We start from the raw sequence: 27,464 nt of genomic DNA on the forward strand, positions 1-27,464 counted from the left end.
GCTTGGTAAAATGGCATATTGTTGTGAGAGTTGTATCTTGGACTTATTGTGTATATAGCCGGTAGAGTGGAGTTTTTATTGTTTCGTCTCAGTGTATCTGAGGGTATCATGGATTGTGATGGTTATAGTTTTGAAGGGCCGAGTTGCCTCAGTTGTTGATTATATACATGTTGATGATTTGTTATCTCCCCTTTTATTGAAGGCATGCATGTATAGTTTTGAATGTATTGAAAACAAACCAAAATGCCATTGTGAGATTTTGGGAAAGTGTGAAGGAAAATTGAGTAATTAAAAATATGTTTTGAAAAAGGGAACATCCGTTGTAAGTATGGAAAATGGGAGAAAGATAATGGGCTTAGAGAAATTGATTTCCTAAGAAGTTGTTATTATTGCGAAAGTTTGGGAACAAGGGTTAATGAAATGAAATGAAAGATGAATCGCTTATAGTGCTGAATGGATTGACTGTTTTGAGAAAAGCTTATACTTATGTATACTTTTGTATAAATTGCCACATTATTATTATAGTACGAGATTGAGCATCCATGATCATAGCTATCTGTAAGCCGTTATTGTTGAGGATCATATAGAGATCCCTACTGGACTATATGTTCATCCCACGTTGTTGAAACTTTTTCAGGTGTTAAGCAGGATGTGTTTCAAGATGTGGACTTTCTTACTTGTTGGCCACGGGGCCTCTTTTGTGTTGGCGGAATGCCATAGATGTAAAAGGGTTGCACCCTTATTTGATTCTTTAATGATGTAAGCCTTCGGGCATTTTATTCAGTATGCTCATGTTGTATTTAATTTGCATTCGGATGAGAGAATTGTTATTTACTTCTATTCATGGGACTGAAGAGTTTATTTTCGCATGTTATCTCTGAACTTGAATTAAGCTAATGAATTTGGTAATGACTTCGAGTAATAAAAAGTGGGACGTGACAGGTGGAGGATAGTCTTGATTGTTGTAGACATTGTATATTGATTAGGAAAATTGAAACTAATCACCTGGAATATGTCATTGAATATGACGGTTGGAATAACACATTGAATATGTGTAATAAATGATCGTTATATATGATAAAGTGTTTAAATACATTGCATATGTATCTTGTTTGGGAGGAGATAGGGGATGAACTCCATGGTTTTGGAGGAGATAGGGGATGTACTCTCAAACCTGTTTGGGAGGAGATAGGGAATAGACTCCATGGATAACTAAGTTGGCCAGAGTGTTCAGGGTAAAAGTCCCGAAATCTTGATTACGTTTGCATAACGTAGATGAATTGAAGTATTGAAGTATTAATAATATGAGTTGTAGTCTCATTTTAAATTGAAGTATTGAAGTGTTAATGATACGAGTTGTAGTCTCATTTTAAATCGGTTATGATTGAAGTGTTGATAGTATGAGTTGTAATCTCATTTGAACTATTCGGATAATAATGAACCATGTCTATAAATTGATTTGGATAATGAAACGGAAAGGGATTGAAATATGGCTGTGAATATGGATTGGTTATGGAAGAGATGTACGTTGGTTTATATGAGTTAAACATTTACCTAATGCTAATGTTTTAGTTAATTCTCATGTTATGTTTAGCGTATCTCTACTGGGCTTTAGCTCACCCTATATGGGACATCATTTTCAGGTACAGGTGATATGCCGCCTCCAAGGATGTAGCTTGGGAGGTTTAGAAGCTAAAGGCTTATTTTTTTTGCAGTTATCTTTTGTATTACATGTAATTCAAGCCAAGGGCTTAATATGTTAAGAGTTAGAACTCTCTTTTGTTAAAACCAAGTGTTGACTTGAAAAGTTGTAAGCTCGTAGGGCATTTACTTTTGTTGTCAACATGTAATACTTTTTGTAATGGATACTTTGATAAATGAATACATGTTTATTTCTCCTATGTCTATGGATGTCATGAATGATTGGTTTATATGTATTATTTTGAGGGCATTACAAATTCATAATAGACAACTTGCTCAACTTTTCTTGATAACAATGAATTCCATGTTATTAAGTCTTAAAAGTTTTAAGCACATGTTGCCAAAGAAGTTAACCAAAGAACCCAAAAACAAAAATACTTGACATACCACAATAGGCTTGTCACTGGTTAATGCATAGTTTGACAAATTCCCTGTCGGTTGAAAACTAACCCTGCTATTGGTTGGCAAGGAAAATGTAGGAACTGTCGATAGAGGGGAAAAAAAAAAAAACCCCCACTACTAATCCATTCAGTTCAGTTCAGTTGAAATATTCAGAGTCTAGTAATCAAAACACCCTCTCACATGAAGAATTGCCCACTCTATTTTCTTTTCTTTTAAATTCACATCCTGTGATTTGGGAAGAAAATAAAAGAAATGTATTACTCTTTATTCGTATCACTTGTTTTGGATTAGTAAAGAGATGGGGTGACTTTAGATAAAAAATGACTTTAGATGGGATCACTTGTTTTGGATTAGTCCTTCCGCTTAGACCAAAAAAAATGACTTTAGATAAAATAAAATAACACCACAAACTAGCACCTACAAAAAATTATTTTGGTAATATAACATGATTTCCCCCCTCCCCCCAATGTAGTTACCAAAAAATATAGGATTTTTCTTCTTTTATCTCCTATTTATGCAAATAACTTCTGTTCTTTTCTCTTCTAACTTATCTAATACGTTCTTTTCTTTTCTTTTCTTTTCTTTACTAAATTCCCAAACAGAGTGCCAGTTTTCTATGTAACCAAACAAAGAGAGAGAAAAGGCAAAAATTTGTTACTCATAAACGAAGGAAGCTCCTCAAGCCTCAAAAGTTGAAAGAAAACCTTCATGAGAGGAAATGGAATATATATATATATATATCTCTCTCTATATATATGTGTGTGTGTATATATATTGGGATGCATCAGCAACCACCTTAAGTACAACCAACATTTCCCAAATCTGAAAAACAATTTTTAAAAAACAAAAACACCGAAAACAAAATAAATAAGAAAAATACACCAATAGAAAGCAAACCCATGACCACAAAACACTAAAAAACCAAACCTAGAACCTAAAATCAGAAATTGAAGGGCACATATCAAACTGGTTATGAACAAATTGAGAAGATTAATTGAAGTGTGGAAGCAGAAATAGGTAAATTGATGGAAGCCCATAACAGAAAAGAAGTGGAACTCACAGGAGCATAGTCGGGATGGTTACCAATCATGGTGTAGGCGCGCCCGCGTGGGGCCCTCGCCACAGTTCGGACTCGATTTGTTGTCACGGTTCTTAATCTGAACCAAAGAGCCCAAATCCGGCAAATCGTTTTGAGAAACAGATTTTTTTTTTTTTTTTTGAAAAGAAGTGCCAAACATAGACTGCTTTGCCAGATACAAAGTCGCCACCTAAATATTTTAAAATGGGGAATTTGGGAAACCCTGACTCGGTGCCAAAGGCCACATGTCCGTCATTGCCAAAGTTGCCTCGGATCGGGAGCTTGGGTACGATTGGGGAAGGTCAGCTATGAGCACCCCCTCTCACCCGGTCTGAAGACCGGCCTCTACTAACCGTGATATCCAGTTTTGAAAATGTTATGTGTTCTTATTCCGATTATTAGCCTAGAATTACTATGTGATGCGCACAGCATACAAGTATAGACTAGATAGCCTAACTTGGAAATAAGCATTGCATATCTGTTTGTCTCGAAAAATACTTTGGAATTTGCTACTCGCAAGTAGGCTAAAATATAGATTTTCAATGAACTTTTCCAACTCAGGCAGTCCAACCTTCACCCACAAGCATCCAAACAATTTATCACATAATCATTTAGCCGCATGGCAAGCATACTGTCATGGCAACACTCACACGCATGCGGTATGCTAAAGCATAAATACTTACATCGTACTCCGTGTCAAAACAATAAACTAGTTAGCAAACATGCGTGGTCCTAGTTCATGTTAAATTGCCTAATGTAACACACACAGGATGCAATCAAAGTAGGCTCGGCTAACCTAAGCATGGCATGTGAAATGCGATCAATTGATGCACGTATTCAATTTGGAATTGAAGTACAAATGCAGTTAGCGTGATGTGCCGAGCCTGATGCATGCAATACAAATGCATGAATGCACGCATGCATAGCATAAGGTATGCTAATTTTAAATATGCCCTAATCTACCATCATAAGCAGGTAAATAAAAGGGAAGAAAGACGTGAGGTTGGAAGACATACACACACTCACGCACACTTATTACACAATTGCCCTCACTCGGAGGGACCAAATGAATATTACAGTCCGAATAATAAACAAATAAATTATTACAGAATTTCTAATTTACTTAACATAATGAATGCAGAAAAAAAAGAAAGGTGGCCACAGCCCCCCCCGCCTCGGGATGCGCGAGTGATGCATGCTCGAACCCGTCTCGTCCGGAAAGTCCGTACCATACCAAGGCTGTCTCTGTTTACACTGCCCTACTTCTCTGAAAAATGCCAAAGTGCTGGGACAGGTTTTTTGCATACTGCAGAGTACCACCGGCTGGGGGAAATTCCCACCGGCAATGCATAATTTCCATCGGCTGCTTCTGGATTTATCGGCCATTCACCAATGGCCGGTTGGCACTGAATTCTGCCGGTCGGCAGAAACTTCCTGCAGAAGACAGTTTTGACAGCAACAGAGAACAGACAGTATATGGCATGGGATTTCAGGCACATGTGAGCATGGTCATGTTTCCCATCATGTGTTGAACTCAGGGAAGCATGGCCCTTGATCCTCGAGCCATCAATTGTGCATGATAGCCCAAGAGATCAAGCTTGCCATTTGATGTAAGAATGCATGCAACACACAAATGAGGACCAAGGCCTTATCATGTCGAAGTCAAAGGCCCCGGTGACCGAGAGTCAAGGCACATTACATCACTTATAGTATGAATGCTCCTTGACCCTCACACTTGGTTTGACACCCCAAACCAAGTAATGCAATGCATGTTATGGGAACAATGACTCAAAGGTACAACATGAGATTGGAAATACAAGGCATGCCAAATGCCATGCAACTAATATGGCAAGTATGCAATGCTAGGCATGCAAGAGGCAAATGTAATGCAAACATGGACAATTTAAGCAATAGGATCAACATATTTGTAGACACCCCATTTTTGACCGCCCTTAAGACTTGGGCGTTACTGATGGTTTACTTGGTGGAGACAGGTGTGCAGGGGAAATGTTCAGTTTCTTCGGCAAGGAGAGAGGCAAATCCTTCAAAACACTTTGTTTAGGAGTTTGGAGTTGAAGAAGAGAGGAAAGGAGAGGAGAAAACTAATTTGGGAGAAGTTCGGCATGAATCCGGGTAGAAGCGAGTCGAGCAGCCCTCGCTGAATCGGGCTTATCTGTCTGTACGCTTGGATTTTAGCTATGGGGCCACCACCGTCGGAAAGCTTACTTCCGGGGCTTCATTTTTCACTCAAGAATCTCCTAGAGCCAAGTCCGGGTGGGGGAGATATGATCAGTTGAAGTCGGGCATCATCCTGGTTGGATCGAATCTGCGCGGCTTCACGAAAAAGGGCATAACTTTTTGCACAGAAGGAATTTTAATGCAAGGTTTGCGCCATTGGAAAGCTAACTTCCGGGGCTTCAATTTGGACACCAACCGGAACTTTTTGGACCTCACCGGCCACCCATCGGCACTATATTTATCCGACCGGCAATTTATTGTGCCGACCGGCAATTTATTGTGCCGACCGGCAGGTTAAAGTAGCCGACCGGCCTTTTTTGCTAGCCGACGACCTTCCGGAGCATTCTGCAGATTGAGTGGATTCCAGCTGTGCCAGCTGGAGGGCACAGACTGGATCCTCCATACACGTGTATGGAGGATCTTGGCTCTTGGTTTTGAAGCTTCTAAGAGAAGTCTTACTCCCTTGGCTCTATAAAGGAAGCCCTCTTCTTCCTTATACTAGGTTAGAAGAAAAAAACCAGCTGAGGCACCATATAGATACAAGCCTATATCTATACATTCACCCCCCCCTCTTCAAAGCTAAAAAGTCCATGATCCTTGGCCATTTACACACCAACTCATAGCACAAGGCTTCCATCATCCATTCCAGAAGCTTGAGGCTGATTTTCAGAGCTAGGAGTGCTGCAACTCAAGCCAAGAGGCTGTCAAGACTTGGTCTACAAGGGTGAGATCCTTTTCTTCCCTTTTCTAGCCTATTCTTGCATCATATCTAAGCCATAGTTTCTTGTATATTTGAGCTCCGGCCAAAACTGAAAGTAGCCTTTTTTTGAGCTGTATTTCATCTTTCATTAAGGGTCCTACCCTGTTTGAGACCTCCATTTGGCACTTGCCTCTTTACACCTTTGTATGCCATCATTCTTGCATAGAATTCTTGGCTTGTGTGTGATCTGTTTTAGAGCCTGATGTAAACTGAAAATAGGCTTATTTTGAGCCCCTCTTCAACATTGAAGAAGGGCTCAACTCTGTTTGGGACTTCCATGTTGTACTTCCCTTTATATCCTCTTTTTGGTCCCATTTTTGTATGTCTTGGCAGCCCCTGATGTTGCTGTTTTTGGACCTTGGTCCGAACTAAAAGTGGCTTTATTTTGACCTCCTGAACATGTTTTATTAAGGGCACTTTCTTGTTTGGTGGATGTTTTGTATACCTCATGTTATAGCCACTTTTGAGCCTCATTTTTGCATTGCATTTCTAATATATTTGTATACTGTTTTTGGGGCTGCCATAAACTGTAAATAGTCTTATTTTGGGCCCCTCTTAAATGTTGTTGAAGGGCCCTAACCTGTTTGGAGTTAGAAGCCGTGAGTTGCTTCATAACCTCATGTTTAGGGCCATTTTTGCATGCCATTGTTGCCCTATCTTTGCTTGTTGTTTGGCCATGACTTGTACTAGAAAAATGCTTATTTTGAAGCTGTTTTGCTTCTGTATTCATGCTCCATGTCCATATTGTGCATGCTTTGTATAGCTGTAAGCCATTTCGGGTGCCAAAAGTCCATGTTTCGGGACTATTCCATGTATCGGTTGTGTTTTCGCCTCATTTCGGGGCTGTTTTCCCCCACATTTCAGTGCTGAAATTCCATTATCATCATTGCATGCCATTTCCATGCTATTGCATTGCGTGTGCCATTGCCTCGGTTTGCGTGCCCGTGTGCACGCATTTCGAGGCACTTCATTTTCATCCATCGGCCTCTCATGTGAGTGTGGCTGAGGCTCTCTCATGTTAGTATAAGCCCATGTTGCATTCTATATGCCACTTTAGCCATTGCATTGCATATGCCATTGCCTCGATTTGCGTGCCCGTGTGCACGCATTTCGAGGCACTTCATTTTCATCTTATGGCCTCCTATGTGAGTGTGGCTGAGGTCCACTTGTATTGTTGTAAGCCCATCTTGCATTGTGTATGCCATGTTTCAAAACGTTGTGCATGTTATGTTGTTAGCATTGTGTGTGCCATGTAGTTATATTGCATGTTTGTATGTTTGCTTGCATGCTTAGGTCGCATGTGCATTGTTGTGCATTGCCTCGCCTCTTGACCAACCATGATTGAGGTTGGGTCCCTTGTATGTTTTGTGTGCATTACATTTGACATTGAAATGCATACTTGACTCTTTGGCCATCATGCATCGAAATGCGTGATTGGTGGCCCGAGGGTCGAGGGCCATGTTCCCTTGAGTCCATTACATGATAGGGAGTGTGTCCATGCATACATGTGCCTGAAATCCTATGCCATATGCTGTCTATTCTCTGTTGCTGTCAAAACTGTCTTCTGCAGGGAGCTTCTGCCGACCGGCAGAATTTAGTGCCGACCGGCACTTTTTGAAATGCCGGTGACCCAATAAACAGCCGATGGAAGTTGTGAACTGCCGGTGGGAATTTCCCCTAGCCGGTGGTGCTCTGCAGCATGCAAGGAACCTGTCCTGGAGTTTTGGCAATTTTCAGAGAGACAGGGCAGTATAAACAGAGGTGGCAGTGTTATGGTACGGGCTTTCCGGGCGAGACGGATCCGAGCATGCATCACTCACGCATCCCAAGGCGGGGTTGCGGCCACCTCCTTGCTGCATTTATTTTGTTAATTAATTAGAAAGTCTGTAATAATTTATTCGCTTATCATTTGGAATGTAATATTTATTTGGTCCCTCCGAGCGAGGGCAAATCTGTAATAAGTGTGGGTGAGTGTGTGCACGTCTTCCAACCCCCACTTCTTTCTCCCTTTTTATTTACCCGCTTATGATGGTAGACTAGGGCATATTTAAATTAGCATAATAGTATGATAGCATGCGTGCATCCATACATCTGTCTTACATGCACCGGGCTCGGCACATCATGCTAACTGCACTTGTATTTCAATTCCGAGTTGAGAACTTGTTAGTTGCAGCATTTCACATGCCATCTTTAGGATAGCCGAGCCTGTTTAGATTGCATCTTTGCATGTGTTGCATTAGCCATTTTTAACATGGACTAGGATCATGCATATGATTACTGACTAGTTTCTGTTTTGGCTCGGAGTACTAGGTAAGCTTTTATGCTTTAGCATATCGCATGCGTGTGAGTGTTGCCATGACAGTATGATTACCATGAGGCTAGCTGCTTATGTGATATAACTGCTTGAATGCCTGTGGATGGAGGTTGAATTACCTAAATTGGAATAATGCATTAAAACTGTGAGTTTTAAGCCCACTAGATAGTGGCAAAATCATCTTTTCTAAAAGCCCACTTGAGGGTGGCAAAATCTGCATTTTAGCCTACTTGCGAGTAGCAAACCATTTTCAAAACAAACATGAAATGTTTTGTTCCAATTTGGGTGATTTGGTCTATACTTGTTTGCTGCGCGCATAACATAGCAATTCTAGGCTAATAACCGGAATAAGAACGCATAAAGTTTTCAAAAACGAATATCACGGTTAGTAGAGGCCGGTCTTCGGACCGGGCGAAAGGGGGTGCTCATAGCTGACCTTCCCCGATCGTACCCAAGCTCCCGAGCCGAGACAACTCCGGTGATGACGGACATGTGGCCTTCGGCACCGAGTCAGGGTTTCCTAAATTTTCCCATTTTAAAAATATTTAGGTGGCGACTCTGTATCTGGCAAAGCAGTCCATGTTTGGCACTACTTTTTCAAAAATCTGTTTCTCAAAATGATTTACCAGATTTGGACTCTTTGGTTCAGATTAAGAACCGTGACACAAGTCGAGTCCGAACTGTAGCAGCGAGGTCCCCCCCGCGGACATGTTACAGTTTCTGGCGACTCTGCTGGGGAATTTTAGAGAGCTTGACTCGAACTCGTGATATCCTGTTTTGATCTCATTTATGTGTTTCTTTGCATTGCATGTGCATTGGTGCGCCTAGGAACACAGTGTTTGCCATCTGCCATTCCTGAACGGTTTGCCGGAGGCTTGTCTTGTCAAGGCATGTCCATAAGGCTGACCGGCTATGGGCTCTGACAGCATGGGAACACAAACCCCGGTTTTACCGGGGCACCCTTTTTGACCACTCGACCTAGTACATTTTCGGATCCATAGTGACCATTCCAAATTAGGACAGGCTGCTTACCCGATGTTAGGTTGTTTGAGAACTGCTGTGTGCATAGTGAAACCCTAGCTCCTGACAAAATAGGACAGGGAAACCCTACCCCAACATAGGGGTGTTTTGGCTCTCTCTTACTTGCTATGTGCTTTTAGAGTGTATCTCTATAGGAATGCATATATCAGTTTGCAAGTTTGGGCATCAGGCCTGTGGGCATCAGTATTTGGGGAATCAGTTTTACCTGAGGGTATCAATTTTGGGACAGATATTTGGGGAATAGTGATCAGTATTGAGCACAGTCATTCCACTATGATTATATCCGAGCTGAGATGCTGTCTGTTTTCTCTTTTGCAAGGTAGTCCTGGAACCATAGCTTCAGAAGGCTCCGATATCCCCCGGGTACATTGGACTAGTGCTGATAGACTTTGTTAGGTCAGAAATTCAATTCAAGGGCAACCAGTGTTCTTTTGCCGAGGCAAGGCAAAGAAGGGCCAAACAGGGCTCATTGGTTCATTTGATCCGACAGTCACCAGCCACATCACCTTTGTTCGGACTCAGCAGACCATGATGGCACAGGGTTCGGAAGAATTTGTGGCCATGATAGCAGCGCTAAATCAGGGAACTGCCATGCAAGCTGAGACCAGTATTGAAATGCAACGTCCATCTGGGGCATCTGCCTCACATCCAGCTTTGGGACCCCAGCCAAACTTTGACCCACTTCCGCCAGTTGAAGATTTGCAGTGTCCGAATCCTCGAGAAAGGTTGACTCATGCTCAGGTGCTCAGACCCCTGGTACAGCCTAATGAGCGGCTTTATTCCCTTGATGTTAATGAGCTCAATCCGACTGCAATGAAGATTGCGAACCTTGAGAAGCAATTCAAAAAGGCACAGGGCCTTAACTCCATTCCCGACATTGAGGATGGGCACACCGAGGCTGCCGTTCGGCTCCCGGACAGATTCAAAATGCCATATATCGACCGTTTCGATGGGTCTGGAGATCCAATGGTACATATCCGACTTTTCTTGGACGTCCTGAAGCCGATGGGTCTGACCAAGCCACAGAAACTCTCCCTGTATGGAAGAACCTTGTCGGGTGTAGCAGCCACTTGGTACGCTAAGTTGGAAGATAAAGTGAAGCAAAACTGGGAAGAATTGGCTGAGGCCTTTGTTGATCAGTATTCTTACAATACCCAAGTTGAAATGACCATGCAAGAGCTTGAAGCAACCCGCTAGAACCCAACAGAGCCTTTTGTGGAATTTGTTGCGAGGTGGAGAGCAAAGGCAGCACAGATGATAGATCGTCGCCCTTCTGAGAGGGATCAAGTACAGATGATGGTGCGAAACCTCGAGCATGATATGTTGCAAAAGTTGATAGTCGCTCCGCTATTCACTTTCAAAGGTTTGCATGATTTGGGGGTTCAGATCGAGAATGCGTTCAACAGTGGGATCATTCCCAGAACGAGTGAACCGACGAGGAAGGTTTTTGCAGGGAGTACCAATGCTGGTAGTAGCGTCATTCCCAAACCCACCGAGATCAATGCAGTCGCCATAGCCAACCCTTTTGCCAAACCAAGCCTACAAACAGCCGGTCCAGCCCGAGCTCAGGGCAGAACTTTCACTCCCCTCTATATGAGCCTGACTAGCGCACTAAAAGCCTTGATGGAAAGAGGGCATCTCAAACCCCTCGATCCTCAACCTCTGCCTAACCCACTTCTAGCCAGACATAATCCCTCCAAGTACTGTATGTACCATCAGCAGCGCGGTCATGGCACCGACCGTTGCTACCGCCTTCGTCATGAGATCCAAAATCTCATTGACAACCGAACGATAGCTCCACTTTCAGCCCCCATCGATCAAGTACCTCATCCACATCTTAACCTAATCCACACACTGGCCGTCCCTTACGACCCCAGCGTATACATCACCCCAGCCCATCTACCCAAGCCTGAGGTGTTTATCCCGGAAAGCATGAACTTATGCATGATGGGTGCATCTGAACCCCAATTATCTCAAACCCATGAACCCACTACTTCTGAGCTGATGAAGATGATCGAAGATCTTCAGAGAACTGTGGCAGATCTAGCCTTTGGGGTTTTGGCCCCATCATCAACCACATCACGTACCAGGGAGTTCATGTCTAAAGGCTCCCCAACTTTGGGACGGGTTGCATTGGAAGAAGGCCAACCTCTTGACAAAGTGGAAGCGACGGGTAAGAGCAAGGTAGGGGCAGGCATTGGTCCCCATGAACACCTTCGGTGGGATATTGAGGCTTTGAAAGCTGAGGGACTGAACAAAGAGCAAGTCCTCGCAGTTGTTGCAAAAGCTGTGGATGACACTTTCGCTGCTCAAGTTGGGGGCGGTCTGAATCAAAGGGAACATCGGGAGAAGGACTGTCATACTAGAGACAATCCTGCTATCTCTAATCCTCCACTCGGAAAAGATTGGCAAACCAGGCCAGCACCTGCCAATCCCTTTGCTTGTGCGTCCAGTAAAAATCCACAAGCCTCGAAGTACCAACCCCGAGGTCGGAGGGTCTTCCATGCCCTCTATATGCCTTTATCCAAAGCTCTCCAAATTCTTGTTGGACAAGGCCATCTCAAACCCCTTGAGCCTCGGCCTCTCCCGAACCCTCTTCCGGCTACACATGATACTACCCAGTACTGCGCGTACCATCAACAAACTGGCCATACTACCAACGCCTGCTTCCGTCTTCGCCATGAAGTACAGGATCTATTTGACAATGGAGTCATCCCCGCACCAGGTCCTGCAAAGTCTATCGGCACTTGATCAGTGAACTTGTAGGGGATAATGTGATGTGATCGAGGGATGAACCACCTGCGGGCAGCGCCCAATTACTCCAGATATGGTGGATGGCATGCACTGTTTTGAGCATTTGTGAATGCTAGTTTTGTACATGCTGACTTGGGTATTGGGTCAGTCTTGTTGTGTTGTTTTGAGTCTGTTTTGAGTCAGTCCTTTTGTTTCAGGTCTGTCTTGTTGTATCGAGTCAGTCCTGTTTTGTTAAGAGTCGGGTGATTCCGGGGGTGTTACCTCGGACATCACTATCTTGTTTTGCGTTTGTCTTTTTGCTTTCTTTTGAGTCTGTTTCTGCCTTGGAGCCAGTTGTGCCAACAGATTTGAATGAACAGCAGTGATTTTCACACTCTTGTGTTTGCTTCTGCCGTGTGCCAGTTGCGCCAGAAGTATTGAATGGAATGACAGTGCTCTTCGCCTGCCTTTTCTGTGCCTTGAAATCATTGTATCGACCTAAGTTTTTTCAAAACTTTTTTTGAACACTGCGGTAAAAACGAAGAGGAAGGAATTCCTCGGGATTTGCAAAATTTGATCATTTGAGAGAAAGAGAGGCATGCTAAGCCCTTAATGAATGAAATCATGCTTGTTAGCGTGAGTACTGAGAAGGACTCTGGCTTGATCCAGACTGGTTTCACACTATCTTTAGCGCGAGCGATTTGTCGCTTTCTTAAAAACTTTCAAAAATAAAATGTTTTGCGCGGTCCTGCGAAGACCTGTGTGGAATCGCTCTTGAGATTGTGCAGCCTAGGATCGCTCTCAGCCTCGAGACTCAACCCCTTCGCTTCCAAACTTTGAACTTGAATTCAGAAGGTTCAACGGTCAACTACGATGTGAGGCCTGTGTGGCCGAATTTGAAGCAGCCCATGAATTAGGGGCAGGAAAGTCAGACCAAGAAGATCAGATGTCATCAAAAGAAGCTTGCAAAGCTAGATCAGAAGTATCCCTGGAACTAGGGGCAAAAATGCCAGATGTGCTCGAAGAGCCGAAGATTGGTCGTCCTCCAAATCAATGAAGACCGGCAAGAACGCCAAATCCCAGAGGGAGGAAAGAGAAAGTATTGTTAAAGAAAAATTGAGTTCTGATCTACAACACTAGGGGCAAATCCAGCCCCCATGGGATGGACTCCTGCATTGTCAGCGAACAACAGTCACTCTCCTGGATTCAGACGGATTCGAGATCTCAGAACCATTTGACATGGACAAAGCTACACTTTTACCCTTGAGAGGCTCGCTGGGTCGAAAACCCGGAAGGGCGACCCAGGCAAAAGTTAGAGCAAGGAAAAAAGGAAAAGAACAAAAAAGAAAAAAAAAAGGGAAGAAAAGAAAAGAAAAAAAAGAAAAGAAAAGAAAAAAAGAAAGAAAAGAAAAGATAAAAAATGAAAAGAATTGAAAAGAAAAGAAGAACAAAGCTCGCAAGGTCGAAAACCCGCATCGGGCGCCTTGGCAAAAGTTAGAGCCTAAAAAGGAGAGGTTAAATACCCGAGTGTACCTTAACCCCGAACTACGTAATGCTTGATTCCTATCTTTGGGATACGTAGGCAACTTCATTCTGAAGTCCAGCCGTAAAACACTTCAAATTCAACTGTGTCCATGTGATGGTTCTAGTCATCTTTGTCTTTTCTGTATCCGGGAGTTCGGTTGCAATCGTCGCTCTGAGGACTGATTACAATACACTACGGTGCCATTCAGACAAGGGGCAACTTTCCGTTACCATTCAATGCGCTGTGGTGCCGTGCAAACAAGGGGAAACTTTCCGTTGCCATGCAGCTCTCTTCGAGCAAGAGGGCAATTTTTTGTCCAAATCCGAGGTTGTGCGTCTCAAGAGTGGGTTCCGTGCTTGTTAAGCATCGGCCGTTTGCAAAAATAATTTTTGAGAATTTTTACTGAGGTTGACTAATTTCCTCGAAAATTGTTCCATCTTTTCCAAAAACTGGACCATTTCTTGGACCCAAAAAAGGAAAATTTTCAGTGCTCATAGCCTGACTTGCATGATTTCAAATCAAAAATCGAACAAGTGTGTTAATCTAACTCTCATGTTGGTCAAAATTGTTTTAGTAGAAAACCAAAACAAAAAATGGTCAAAATAATGAACTAGGGGCACAGTTGAGTCAGGCTTCCTGTCTTTTCCCTGTTGTCAATGCATTTGCCAGAAAGGGCACTCTACTTGCCAGAAAGGGCACAACTGAAGTCAACAACAAAGGGCTGAAAGCTCTCTCCTCCTCCAAGCAACGAGGTATCAAGACAAGTGCGAAGCACGAACTGGAATGGGGCGAGATATTCCATTCCCTTATCTGGATAGATCTGATCATGTCCGAACTTCCCAGCAGAGCATCATCAACTGATGTCAGCTACAGATTTGCTACATACCCAGTTGTAGCGCGACCCCCTCTGTGGGAGGAATTCACTGTTGTGAACAAGAATCAAAAGCTGGTAGAATACCAGGGGCAAGAGCCCACAATTTCCAGCTTATCCATCAACCACCCAGGGGAGGGATGAAAAATGAGAGATTAAAGAATAGAGAGATGTGCGCTGAGAGAAAAAGCGAGAAAAGGGTTTTGAGAGAAAAAACCGAGCTTGAGAGCCGAGTGATGTGAGAATCACAAATAAGAAAGGGTGGGAATAATACCCGGGGAAACAGGCTCCATGTGCACATTTGAGTCTTGTATTTTATTTTGTCTGTCTCGATTCTCGTTTTGAGTCGCTTCGAGTGTTACTCGATGTGTTTAGGTTGTTTACCTTTGTTTTTCACTTGTCGAGTCGTTTTGGTTGTGGCCAGTCGTCGGCTCAATACCCGGTTAAGAACTCATTTCTCAATTTTCAAAAATCATCTTGTGCTCAGAGTGTTGTGCCATTCTCCACATTTGTGCAAAACAGTATTTGTTCTTTCATAAAACTGCAGGGTCCACCCCCGATAAGTGTGAACAGTAGAACAAGGACCTATCTGAAGCTATGTAGGTTCCACACTGCAAAGCAAAAGAAAAAAAAAAAGGAAAATTTGGAGCATCTTAGGGTGTTCCAGCTTTGGCAAGATCCGAGACTGCATTTCAGGTGCACCTTCCCAGACCTCGCCATTTCTCTGGAGTATGAGTGTATCTCGACCCCAAGTGTAAGCCTGCTTCAAGTCAGAATGGCAATTAAAGCAGCAGCAGATGTTATCTCTTGCCAACATAAACAGGGTGTCCCCTTTTGAGCTGAGCGTATTACAAAGTCCTCCGAAAGGTAAATCGGAGGCACCAGAGTACGTGTTTGATACCCTTCCGTTGCATAGAATGTGCACTTTCGTATACACTTTTGTGACATGCGTGCCGCATATCGTTATGATTCATGCACAGAATATGCTTGCTTTCGATTCTGCATAGAATTTGCTTTCAATATTGCATAGAATATGCTCCCGTTTCTTGCATAGAAAATGCTCATATCTTTTGCATAGAAAATGCACTCTTCCATACTTGCATAGAAAATGCACCTCATTTGCATAGAACATGCATTCACTCGCGCTATCATGCGCACCTTACTTGCACTTGTTAGTGCATTGTATTTTGTTCGCGCTATTTTGCGCATCGCACTTGTTAGTGCATTAGATTTTGTTCGCGCTATTTTGCGCATCGCACTGTTTTGTGCATTACATTTCCTTCGCGCTATTTTGCGCATCGCACTATTTTGTGCATTGCATTTGTTCGCGCTATCTTGCGCACCTTACTTGCACTTGTTAGTGCATTGTATTTTCTTCGCGCTATTTTGCGCATCGCACTGTTTTGTGCATCACATTTCCTTCGCGCTATTTTGCGCATCGCACTATTTTGTGCATTGCATTTGTTCGCGCTATCTTGCGCACCTCAATTGCACTTGTTAGTGCATTGCATTTGTTCGCGCTATTTTGCGCATCGCACTGTTTTGTGCATTACATTTCCTTCGCGCTATTTTGCGCATCGCACTATTTTGTGCATTGCATTTGTTCGCGCTATCTTGCGCACCTCAATTGCACTTGTTAGTGCATTGCATTTGTTCGCGCTATTTTGCGCATCGCACTGTTTTGTGCATTACATTTCCTTCGCGCTATTTTGCGCATCGCACTATTTTGTGCATTGCATTTGTTCGCGCTATCTTGCGCACCTTACTTGCACTTGTTAGTGCATTGTATTTTCTTCGCGCTATTTTGCGCATCGCACTGTTTTGTGCATTACATTTCCTTCGCGCTATTTTGCGCATCGCACTATTTTGTGCATTGCATTTGTTCGCGCTATCTTGCGCACCTTACTTGCACTTGTTAGTGCATTGTATTTTCTTCGCGCTATTTTGCGCATCGCACTGTTTTGTGCATTTCAAAGTTGTTCGCGCTGTTCTGCGCATCGCACTGTTTTGTGCATTTCAAAGTTGTTCGCGCTGTTCTGCGCATCGCACTGTTTTGTGCATTTCAAAGTTGTTCGCGCTGTTCTGTGCATCGCACTGTTTTGTGCATTTCAAAGTTGTTCGCGCTGTTTTGTGCATCGCACTGTTTTGTGCATTTCAAAGTTGTTCGCGCTGTTTTGTGCATCGCACTATTTTTGTGCATTTCAAAGTTGTTCGCGCTGTTCTGCGCATCGCACTTTTTTTGTGCATTTCAAAATTCATTCGCGCCGTTTTGCGCATCGCACTGTTTTGTGCATTTCAAAGTTGTTCGCGCTGTTCTGCGCATCGCACTGTTTTGTGCACCTCACTTGCATCTTGCATGCATTCTATCGCGCTATCTTGCGCACCTCACTTGTACTTGTTAGTACATTGCATTGTTTTGAATACAAACCGGCTTCGCGTAACGTATAAGTCCAACTTTCAAAATCGGCTTCGCGTAGCGTATAAGTCCAACTTTCAAAACCGGCTTCGCGTAGCGTATAAGTCCAACTTTCAAAATCGGCTTCGCGTAGCGTATAAGTCCAACTTTCAAAACCGGCTTCGCGTAGCGTATAAGTCCAACTTTCAAAATCGGCTTCGCGTAGCGTATAAGTCCAACTTTCAAAACCGGCTTCGCGTAGCGTATAAGTCCAACTTTCAAAATCGGCTTCGCGTAGCGTATAAGTCCAACTTTCAAAACCGGCTTCGCGTAGCGTATAAGTCCAACTTTCAAAACCGGCTTCGCGTAGCGTATAAGTCCAACTTTCAAAATCGGCTTCGCGTAGCGTATAAGTCCAACTTTCAAAACCGGCTTCGCGTAGCGTATAAGTCCAACTTTCAAAATCGGTTTCGCGTAGCGTATAAGTCCAACTTTCAAAACCGGCTTCGCGTAACGTATAAGTCCAACTTTCAAAATCGGCTTCGCGTAGCGTATAAGTCCAACTTTCAAAACCGGCTTCGCGTAGCGTATAAGTCCAACTTTCAAAATCGGCTTCGCGTAGCGTATAAGTCCAACTTTCAAAACCGGCTTCGCGTAGCGTATAAGTCCAACTTTCAAAACCGGCTTCGCGTAGCGTATAAGTCCAACTTTCAAAACTGGCTTCGCGTGGCGTATAAGTCCAATTATCAAAGTCTCCTTTCATATCATTTGCATCCTGCCCCTGAACTACGCTGGTTTGATTCCTTGTAAAGGGATACGTAGGCAGCCTGCGGGCACAACCATTCATTCATTTGTATTTTGTTTGTTTGTCCAAGTCTTCGGCCTTGTCAAAAATAGGTCGTCTCTGGACTTTGACATTCACTCTCGTCATTCTTATGACTTTCGAGTTCTGTCAAAGAGGGGCAACTGTAGACACCCCATTTTTGACCGCCCTTAAGACTTGGGCGTTACTGATGGTTTACTTGGTGGAGACAGGTGTGCAGGGGAAATGTTCAGTTTCTTCGGCAAGGAGAGAGGCAAATCCTTCAAAACACTTTGTTTAGGAGTTTGGAGTTGAAGAAGAGAGGAAAGGAGAGGAGAAAACTAATTTGGGAGAAGTTCGGCATGAATCCGGGTAGAAGCGAGTCGAGCAGCCCTCGCTGAATCGGGCTTATCTGTCTGTACGCTTGGATTTTAGCTATGGGGCCACCACCGTCGGAAAGCTTACTTCCGGGGCTTCATTTTTCACTCAAGAATCTCCTAGAGCCAAGTCCGGGTGGGGGAGATATGATCAGTTGAAGTCGGGCATCATCCTGGTTGGATCGAATCTGCGCGGCTTCACGAAAAAGGGCATAACTTTTTGCACAGAAGGAATTTTAATGCAAGGTTTGCGCCATTGGAAAGCTAACTTCCGGGGCTTCAATTTGGACACCAACCGGAACTTTTTGGACCTCACCGGCCACCCATCGGCACTATATTTATCCGACCGGCAATTTATTGTGCCGACCGGCAATTTATTGTGCCGACCGGCAGGTTAAAGTAGCCGACCGGCCTTTTTTGCTAGCCGACGACCTTCCGGAGCATTCTGCAGATTGAGTGGATTCCAGCTGTGCCAGCTGGAGGGCACAGACTGGATCCTCCATACACGTGTATGGAGGATCTTGGCTCTTGGTTTTGAAGCTTCTAAGAGAAGTCTTACTCCCTTGGCTCTATAAAGGAAGCCCTCTTCTTCCTTATACTAGGTTAGAAGAAAAAAACCAGCTGAGGCACCATATAGATACAAGCCTATATCTATACATTCACCCCCCCCTCTTCAAAGCTAAAAAGTCCATGATCCTTGGCCATTTACACACCAACTCATAGCACAAGGCTTCCATCATCCATTCCAGAAGCTTGAGGCTGATTTTCAGAGCTAGGAGTGCTGCAACTCAAGCCAAGAGGCTGTCAAGACTTGGTCTACAAGGGTGAGATCCTTTTCTTCCCTTTTCTAGCCTATTCTTGCATCATATCTAAGCCATAGTTTCTTGTATATTTGAGCTCCGGCCAAAACTGAAAGTAGCCTTTTTTTGAGCTGTATTTCATCTTTCATTAAGGGTCCTACCCTGTTTGAGACCTCCATTTGGCACTTGCCTCTTTACACCTTTGTATGCCATCATTCTTGCATAGAATTCTTGGCTTGTGTGTGATCTGTTTTAGAGCCTGATGTAAACTGAAAATAGGCTTATTTTGAGCCCCTCTTCAACATTGAAGAAGGGCTCAACTCTGTTTGGGACTTCCATGTTGTACTTCCCTTTATATCCTCTTTTTGGTCCCATTTTTGTATGTCTTGGCAGCCCCTGATGTTGCTGTTTTTGGACCTTGGTCCGAACTAAAAGTGGCTTTATTTTGACCTCCTGAACATGTTTTATTAAGGGCACTTTCTTGTTTGGTGGATGTTTTGTATACCTCATGTTATAGCCACTTTTGAGCCTCATTTTTGCATTGCATTTCTAATATATTTGTATACTGTTTTTGGGGCTGCCATAAACTGTAAATAGTCTTATTTTGGGCCCCTCTTCAATGTTGTTGAAGGGCCCTAACCTGTTTGGAGTTAGAAGCCGTGAGTTGCTTCATAACCTCATGTTTAGGGCCATTTTTGCATGCCATTGTTGCCCTATCTTTGCTTGTTGTTTGGCCATGACTTGTACTAGAAAAATGCTTATTTTGAAGCTGTTTTGCTTCTGTCTTCATGCTCCATGTCCATATTGTGCATGCTTTGTATAGCTGTAAGCCATTTCGGGTGCCAAAAGTCCATGTTTCGGGACTATTCCATGTATCGGTTGTGTTTTCGCCTCATTTCGGGGCTGTTTTCCCCCACATTTCAGTGCTGAAATTCCATTATCATCATTGCATGCCATTTCCATGCTATTGCATTGCGTGTGCCATTGCCTCGGTTTGCGTGCCCGTGTGCACGCATTTCGAGGCACTTCATTTTCATCCATCGGCCTCTCATGTGAGTGTGGCTGAGGCTCTCTCATGTTAGTATAAGCCCATGTTGCATTCTATATGCCACTTTAGCCATTGCATTGCATATGCCATTGCCTCGATTTGCGTGCCCGTGTGCACGCATTTCGAGGCACTTCATTTTCATCTTATGGCCTCCTATGTGAGTGTGGCTGAGGTCCACTTGTATTGTTGTAAGCCCATCTTGCATTGTGTATGCCATGTTTCAAAACGTTGTGCATGTTATGTTGTTAGCATTGTGTGTGCCATGTAGTTATATTGCATGTTTGTATGTTTGCTTGCATGCTTAGGTCGCATGTGCATTGTTGTGCATTGCCTCGCCTCTTGACCAACCATGATTGAGGTTGGGTCCCTTGTATGTTTTGTGTGCATTACATTTGACATTGAAATGCATACTTGACTCTTTGGCCATCATGCATCGAAATGCGTGATTGGTGGCCCGAGGGTCGAGGGCCATGTTCCCTTGAGTCCATTACATGATAGGGAGTGTGTCCATGCATACATGTGCCTGAAATCCTATGCCATATGCTGTCTATTCTCTGTTGCTGTCAAAACTGTCTTCTGCAGGGAGCTTCTGCCGACCGGCAGAATTTAGTGCCGACCGGCACTTTTTGAAATGCCGGTGACCCAATAAACAGCCGATGGAAGTTGTGAACTGCCGGTGGGAATTTCCCCTAGCCGGTGGTGCTCTGCAGCATGCAAGGAACCTGTCCTGGAGTTTTGGCAATTTTCAGAGAGACAGGGCAGTATAAACAGAGGTGGCAGTGTTATGGTACGGGCTTTCCGGGCGAGACGGATCCGAGCATGCATCACTCACGCATCCCAAGGCGGGGTTGCGGCCACCTCCTTGCTGCATTTATTTTGTTAATTAATTAGAAAGTCTGTAATAATTTATTCGCTTATCATTTGGAATGTAATATTTATTTGGTCCCTCCGAGCGAGGGCAAATCTGTAATAAGTGTGGGTGAGTGTGTGCACGTCTTCCAACCCCCACTTCTTTCTCCCTTTTTATTTACCCGCTTATGATGGTAGACTAGGGCATATTTAAATTAGCATAATAGTATGATAGCATGCGTGCATCCATACATCTGTCTTACATGCACCGGGCTCGGCACATCATGCTAACTGCACTTGTATTTCAATTCCGAGTTGAGAACTTGTTAGTTGCAGCATTTCACATGCCATCTTTAGGATAGCCGAGCCTGTTTAGATTGCATCTTTGCATGTGTTGCATTAGCCATTTTTAACATGGACTAGGATCATGCATATGATTACTGACTAGTTTCTGTTTTGGCTCGGAGTACTAGGTAAGCTTTTATGCTTTAGCATATCGCATGCGTGTGAGTGTTGCCATGACAGTATGATTACCATGAGGCTAGCTGCTTATGTGATATAACTGCTTGAATGCCTGTGGATGGAGGTTGAATTACCTAAATTGGAATAATGCATTAAAACTGTGAGTTTTAAGCCCACTAGATAGTGGCAAAATCATCTTTTCTAAAAGCCCACTTGAGGGTGGCAAAATCTGCATTTTAGCCTACTTGCGAGTAGCAAACCATTTTCAAAACAAACATGAAATGTTTTGTTCCAATTTGGGTGATTTGGTCTATACTTGTTTGCTGCGCGCATAACATAGCAATTCTAGGCTAATAACCGGAATAAGAACGCATAAAGTTTTCAAAAACGAATATCACGGTTAGTAGAGGCCGGTCTTCGGACCGGGCGAAAGGGGGTGCTCATAGCTGACCTTCCCCGATCGTACCCAAGCTCCCGAGCCGAGACAACTCCGGTGATGACGGACATGTGGCCTTCGGCACCGAGTCAGGGTTTCCTAAATTTTCCCATTTTAAAAATATTTAGGTGGCGACTCTGTATCTGGCAAAGCAGTCCATGTTTGGCACTACTTTTTCAAAAATCTGTTTCTCAAAATGATTTGCCAGATTTGGACTCTTTGGTTCAGATTAAGAACCGTGACACAAGTCGAGTCCGAACTGTAGCAGCGAGGTCCCCCCCGCGGACATGTTACAATATTACAACACTTAATGAAGCAATTATGCAATGGACATTGAGACGAGCATGCAAAGGGGCCTCAAACCATAGAAGGGCAGACCTTGATCCACCCCAAAACAGTGGCCAAAAGTGCCTAAAAAGGTGGACAAATACTCATGCCAACAAGCAAGCCAATGGTCCTAAAGTTAAGGCACAAAAAGGGGGGAGGGCACTTTACTTCTATCAATATGACCAATCATGGCATGAATTAGACAAGTAAAAATAGAGTTTTAGCATGCGAAAATAGACCCCAAAACCTACCAACATGGCAGCTAAAGTGGCTCCAAAGAGACGTATGCACCGAAGCTCATTTCTAGGCAGAAGAGGGCACACCCTCAAGGCATGAAAGAGGTCACACATGCACACATATAAACATGATTTATGGACTGAAATATGATCCTCAATGATGCCAAATCATGAGGATGGTCATAGCTACGCATGCTAGAGGTCAATATGCTCAAGGCTTACAAGCCAAAACACAAAGAGATGACACCAAACAAGGCAAGCATGACTGAAATAGATGGCCAACAGACCTTAAACATGGTAAAATAATGCCAACACCTTCATGGAACTAAGCCAACACATGCAAGAATCATGGCCTAAACACAAGGTGCATTTCTAGGCCAAATAGAGGAATGTAATGCAAGTATGCTAAGCATGCAAAAGGGCACAAATCTGACCAAAAACAGAAATTACATGTGACCTAAAAACAACCAAAAACCTCTGAAAAAGGGGCAAAACCAATCAAGCATGCATGTTACCCTTTAAGCCAAAATGCAAGGAAATAAGACAATGAAGGGAGAGGGGTGTCCCTCCCCTATGCAAGACTTCAAACCACCTTCTTCACCACTGAAAACCCACTGGTTTTCAGTGGTGAGAAGACCAAAACACTCAAGCAAACAAGGCCTCACAAAGGAAGTATCAAAAGGGCCAAATAAGGCCTAAGATGGTGAGTTTGAACTCAAATCACAAAATACCCTTAATGAAAGTTCTTAAGCATGAAAATACAAGCTTTTTTTATGTTATGCACAAAACTTAAAACAACAAGCAAGATAGGTAAAAAACTAGTGCAAGTTTGGGGAAACTAAAGCAAAGTAGTTACCCTTGAAGATCCTTTGAAGAACAGTTGGTCCAGCCCTCTTCTTTTGATCAAAATCAGTCCAAAAACTCAAGAATCAACCCCCCAAGCCTCTCAACCTCGGAGCAAGGTGTAATGGTGTGTGTATTAGTGCAAAAATAAGGTAAAAATGCACTTTTGGGCTACCAAACACACACTAAGGAAGGAGAGAGAGGGAAATATGGAGAGAGATGATATATCTAGCAGATATATGTATACAAGCTCTGGTTTTTAGGTTTAAAACTCCCAACCTTCAACAATGGAGGAGGAGGGCTCTATATATAGGCTAAGCAAATGGTTCTTGGCTTCTCCAAGAAGCCAAGTGAAAGGGGCAAAGGGTGCAAAGGAGCCTAGGCTTCTTGGAGAAGCTAAAACAGCTGGCAAAACTTCTCCAAGAAGCTTAGCCAAGGGTTCATCCTTCTAGAAGGAACGAAGGGGTTCAAAGGCTCATACCAGCCAAAACTGCACGGGGAGGAGTGATGGTGCATTCCAGCTGGCACAGCTGGCATGCACTATGCCTCAAGGGTGCAAAGGAGTCACACCGGCCAGCAAAAGAAGTCACCGACAGAATAAAGTGCCGGCCAGCCATTGATTTTAAGAAACCATGGCCGGTGGCACCCATAAACAGCCGGTGATGCTAGGGGGAGGCTGGTGGAAAGTGAGGATGGCCAACAAGCCATTCTCCTCTCTTCAAGGCAAAAGCACAAGTGTTTGGCGCAAAACTAGACACTAAAGAGTCGAGTCCGGAGATCCTGAGGCAAAGCGCGTAGCCGAGGCCTCCGGGAACTCCAAACGAACACAAACATGGATGATCACCGGGTGTTCAAACGGTGACGTCCAAGTCTTGAGGACGATCAAAAATGGGGTGTCTACAGTTGCCCCTCTTTGACAGAACTCGAAAGTCATAACAATGACGGGAGTGAATGTCAAAGCCCAGAGACGACCCATTTTTGACAAGGCCGAAGACTCAGACAAACATGCAAGACAATCAAGATATGCGCCCGAAGGCAGGGGCAGAATGCAAGACAATGCACGGAGCCGGACATAACTTATGATCATGCAAAGAAAGCTGTAATGAAGCATACATGCGACAATTTTAAGCTAGCACACCAAACTACACTAAAATGCAGAAAGGGTGTAAGAGAATTATGTAGTTCTCGATACGTCTCACTCGAAGGATACAGTACCTGTGCGGCTCGTCTGGTTGCACCAGCCTCAAATGAACCGTGCATACAATATCGTGCCTGCAAAGGAAACAGACTTAACAGGTACAATATCGTTAGCAACATGCATAATAGTGTACTCGAAATGCGTGACAACGCAAGGCAAATGGGAAGCATAACGATGCCGTGAAGGCACAGACACGTAAGTGGAGCACGCGGTCTACGCAGGCAACGAAATTGGTCATGAGCATGCGGTCTATGCAAGTAATGAAATTGAACATAAGGATGCGGTCTACACAAGTAGAATATGCGGTCTACGCAGGTAATGATATACGGTCCACGCAAGCAAAACATGCGGTCTACGCAAGTGATGAAATTTGAACAAGCATGCGGTCTACGCAAGTAATGAAATTTGGACAAGCATGCGGTCTATGCAAGCAAGTCATGCGGTCTACGCAAGCAAAACATGCGGTCTACGCAAGTAATGAAATTGAATAATCATGCGGTCTACGCAAGCAAAACATGCGGTCTACGCAAGTAATGAAATTGAATGATCATGCGGTCTACGCAAATAATGAAATTGAATAATCATGCGGTCTACGCAAGCAAAACATGCGGTCTACGCAAGTAATGAAATTGAATGATCATGCGGTCTATGCAAGTAAAACATGCGGTCTACGCAAGTAATGAAATTGAATAATCATGCGGTCTACGCAAGCAAAACATGCAGTCTACGCAAGTAAAACATGCGGTCTACGCAAGTAATGAAATTAACGTGCGGTCTATGCAAGTAATGAAATTGAGAAGAGTTGAATGTACACATGCAAGTAAAACATGTTACTCACGATGTTGGAATGTAAAGTGTTGTAACACAGCGTAATCGAAACGGTTTTGTGGAATTCACAAGATATGAAAAGGATAGGGGACGGGACGTCCTCTGTATGAATCGAGCATCGCCCGCAGAAGTTGTGGCCTGAGGTCAACTCAAAGGTTCACGTTTCAAAAGTGTGCTTTCCCGTATTGTCTCGAGTGATGAAGGCGTCAAACCATGTAGTTAACCCGAACAAAGGTACGGAAGGTGCGTTGACCGCAAAGGGGAGTTTTATTGGTATCAGTTCCGACACTTTGCTACCCTGCCATTCTATGCTTTACTTTCCTTTTTACTGGTAGTTTAAGCACATTGCACTGCCTCGGGCAGGTTTTAGTTCTTTCTCAAAATTTCATATTTTGCAAAACGCGTGACGGGAACGAAACAACCATTTTGTTCAGAAGATGTTGCATTTGTAAATGTTCTATGCATCGCATCGCAAGGTATCACACCACAGCGTGAACGAAATTGAACCTATTTTGAACACTGAAAATTTGCATCATAATAATCAGGTAGTGAACCGACTTACAACTCGATAAGCAAAACAAAGACATGATATAACCAAACAAGTGTGAGTACAACTCGATAAACAAATCAAGAGCTCAAAGAGAGTGAAATACAACTCGATAAGCAAATGTACAATAACTTGACAAGCGGACAGGTGTGACTTCGCAAGAATCGATCGCCGGGGGAGGGATCGGAGGTGGTGAAGTTCCCCAATGCCTAGCATAAACAGCTCAAGGAACCATGAGGAATCCCACCGGCCAGGGATAGAGGCGATCGGCCTCAAGGAATGGCCACCGGCCAAAAGTTTGTTCGGTCGGCAAAATATAATGGTCGGTCGGCAAAACATTTGGCCAGCCGGCTCTGAATGAGGGGATCACCAGAATGTTGACACCTGTCCTCCACCCAACCTTATCTCCTACAAAAAACCCCAGCTTTGTAATTTTTCTCAATTCCACACTGATTTGCTCCAATGGAAGAGTTTCTTGCTCAAAATTTCACAGCTTGGATTGCCAGCTTGGATGGCTCGAAAAAGTTGAATTTCTGGGGTTTCGGCATAAATGCACTATTCACTCTGGGTCGTACCTCATTGCACCTCCCGTTTCTTCATGCCGCGGCAAGGTTTTGGAATCCGGTGACGCATGTCTTTAGCTTCGCTGGGCAAGAGATATGTCCTACCTTTGAAGATTTCCGAGCCTTAATGGAGTCCGAGCGCGACGAGGAGCTCCTGTCCCAACTTAATTTCGGCCATGCCCAATCCTTAGGGCGAATGTGTGGACTCAGTATGCGTGACGCTCGGTCTCTGATTTGTGACGGGATGCTGGATATTCCGAGTTTGATCGATCGGTTTTCTGATGCTGGTGATCGCAACAACCATCACTGGCAAGGCTTCTAGCGACACGCCCTCTGTTTGTGCATGCTATCTCATTTTCTATTTGTCTCAGGCTCCGGAGGGTCTAGCATCCGACTGACCGAGGTCGCCCAAGGCTTGAAGGAGGGCAAGAGCTGTATTGCCATGACTCTGGCTGAGACGTTGATGGGCTTAGACGCCTTTTATCGTCATGAGACGACCAGATTAGTAGGGAGTCCACTATTACTACAGGTAATGTTTCCCACCCAATCTTACATTTGTATTGCTCACATCACTCGGCCCTCAAGCTCGTTTTTTTTTTCTTACAAAACCCTATTCTCACTTTTCTCTCCTTGTACATCTCTCTATTCTTTATTCTCTCATTTTTCATCCCTACCCAGGTATGGTTGATGAACAAACTGCAGGTTGTGGACTCTTGCCCAGCGTATTCAGCTCGTGGCTACTTCTTCCGGCACCGTCTAGTCAATGCCCTGGATGAGGGATGGTGGTTTGTTTGGATGTGCCGCTTGTCCGCAGACCGTATTGCTTGGCGGTGCCCTTGGTTGAGCCTTCCGGCAATGAGTTACAATATGCCCCGGCAGACTGGGATTCAATTGATTGGTCTTACTCACTGTGTATTCTACTTCCCCTTCCGGATTCGGCGCCAATTCGGCCATGATCAAACCTGCCCGCCAGAGGGGATAGAGTATCCTACTGCATTCCCCGCTCGAGGTGCACAGCTTGCTTGGCAGGCCACCGCGTGGAGGATGAGAGAACTCCTGGCCCCTGCTCCCACTTTCAGTTGCACTTTGT

Source organism: Camellia sinensis, chromosome 13, assembly GCF_055761805.1.
Source record: "Camellia sinensis isolate YWXY chromosome 13, ASM5576180v1, whole genome shotgun sequence".
NCBI lineage: Eukaryota > Viridiplantae > Streptophyta > Magnoliopsida > Ericales > Theaceae > Camellia > Camellia sinensis.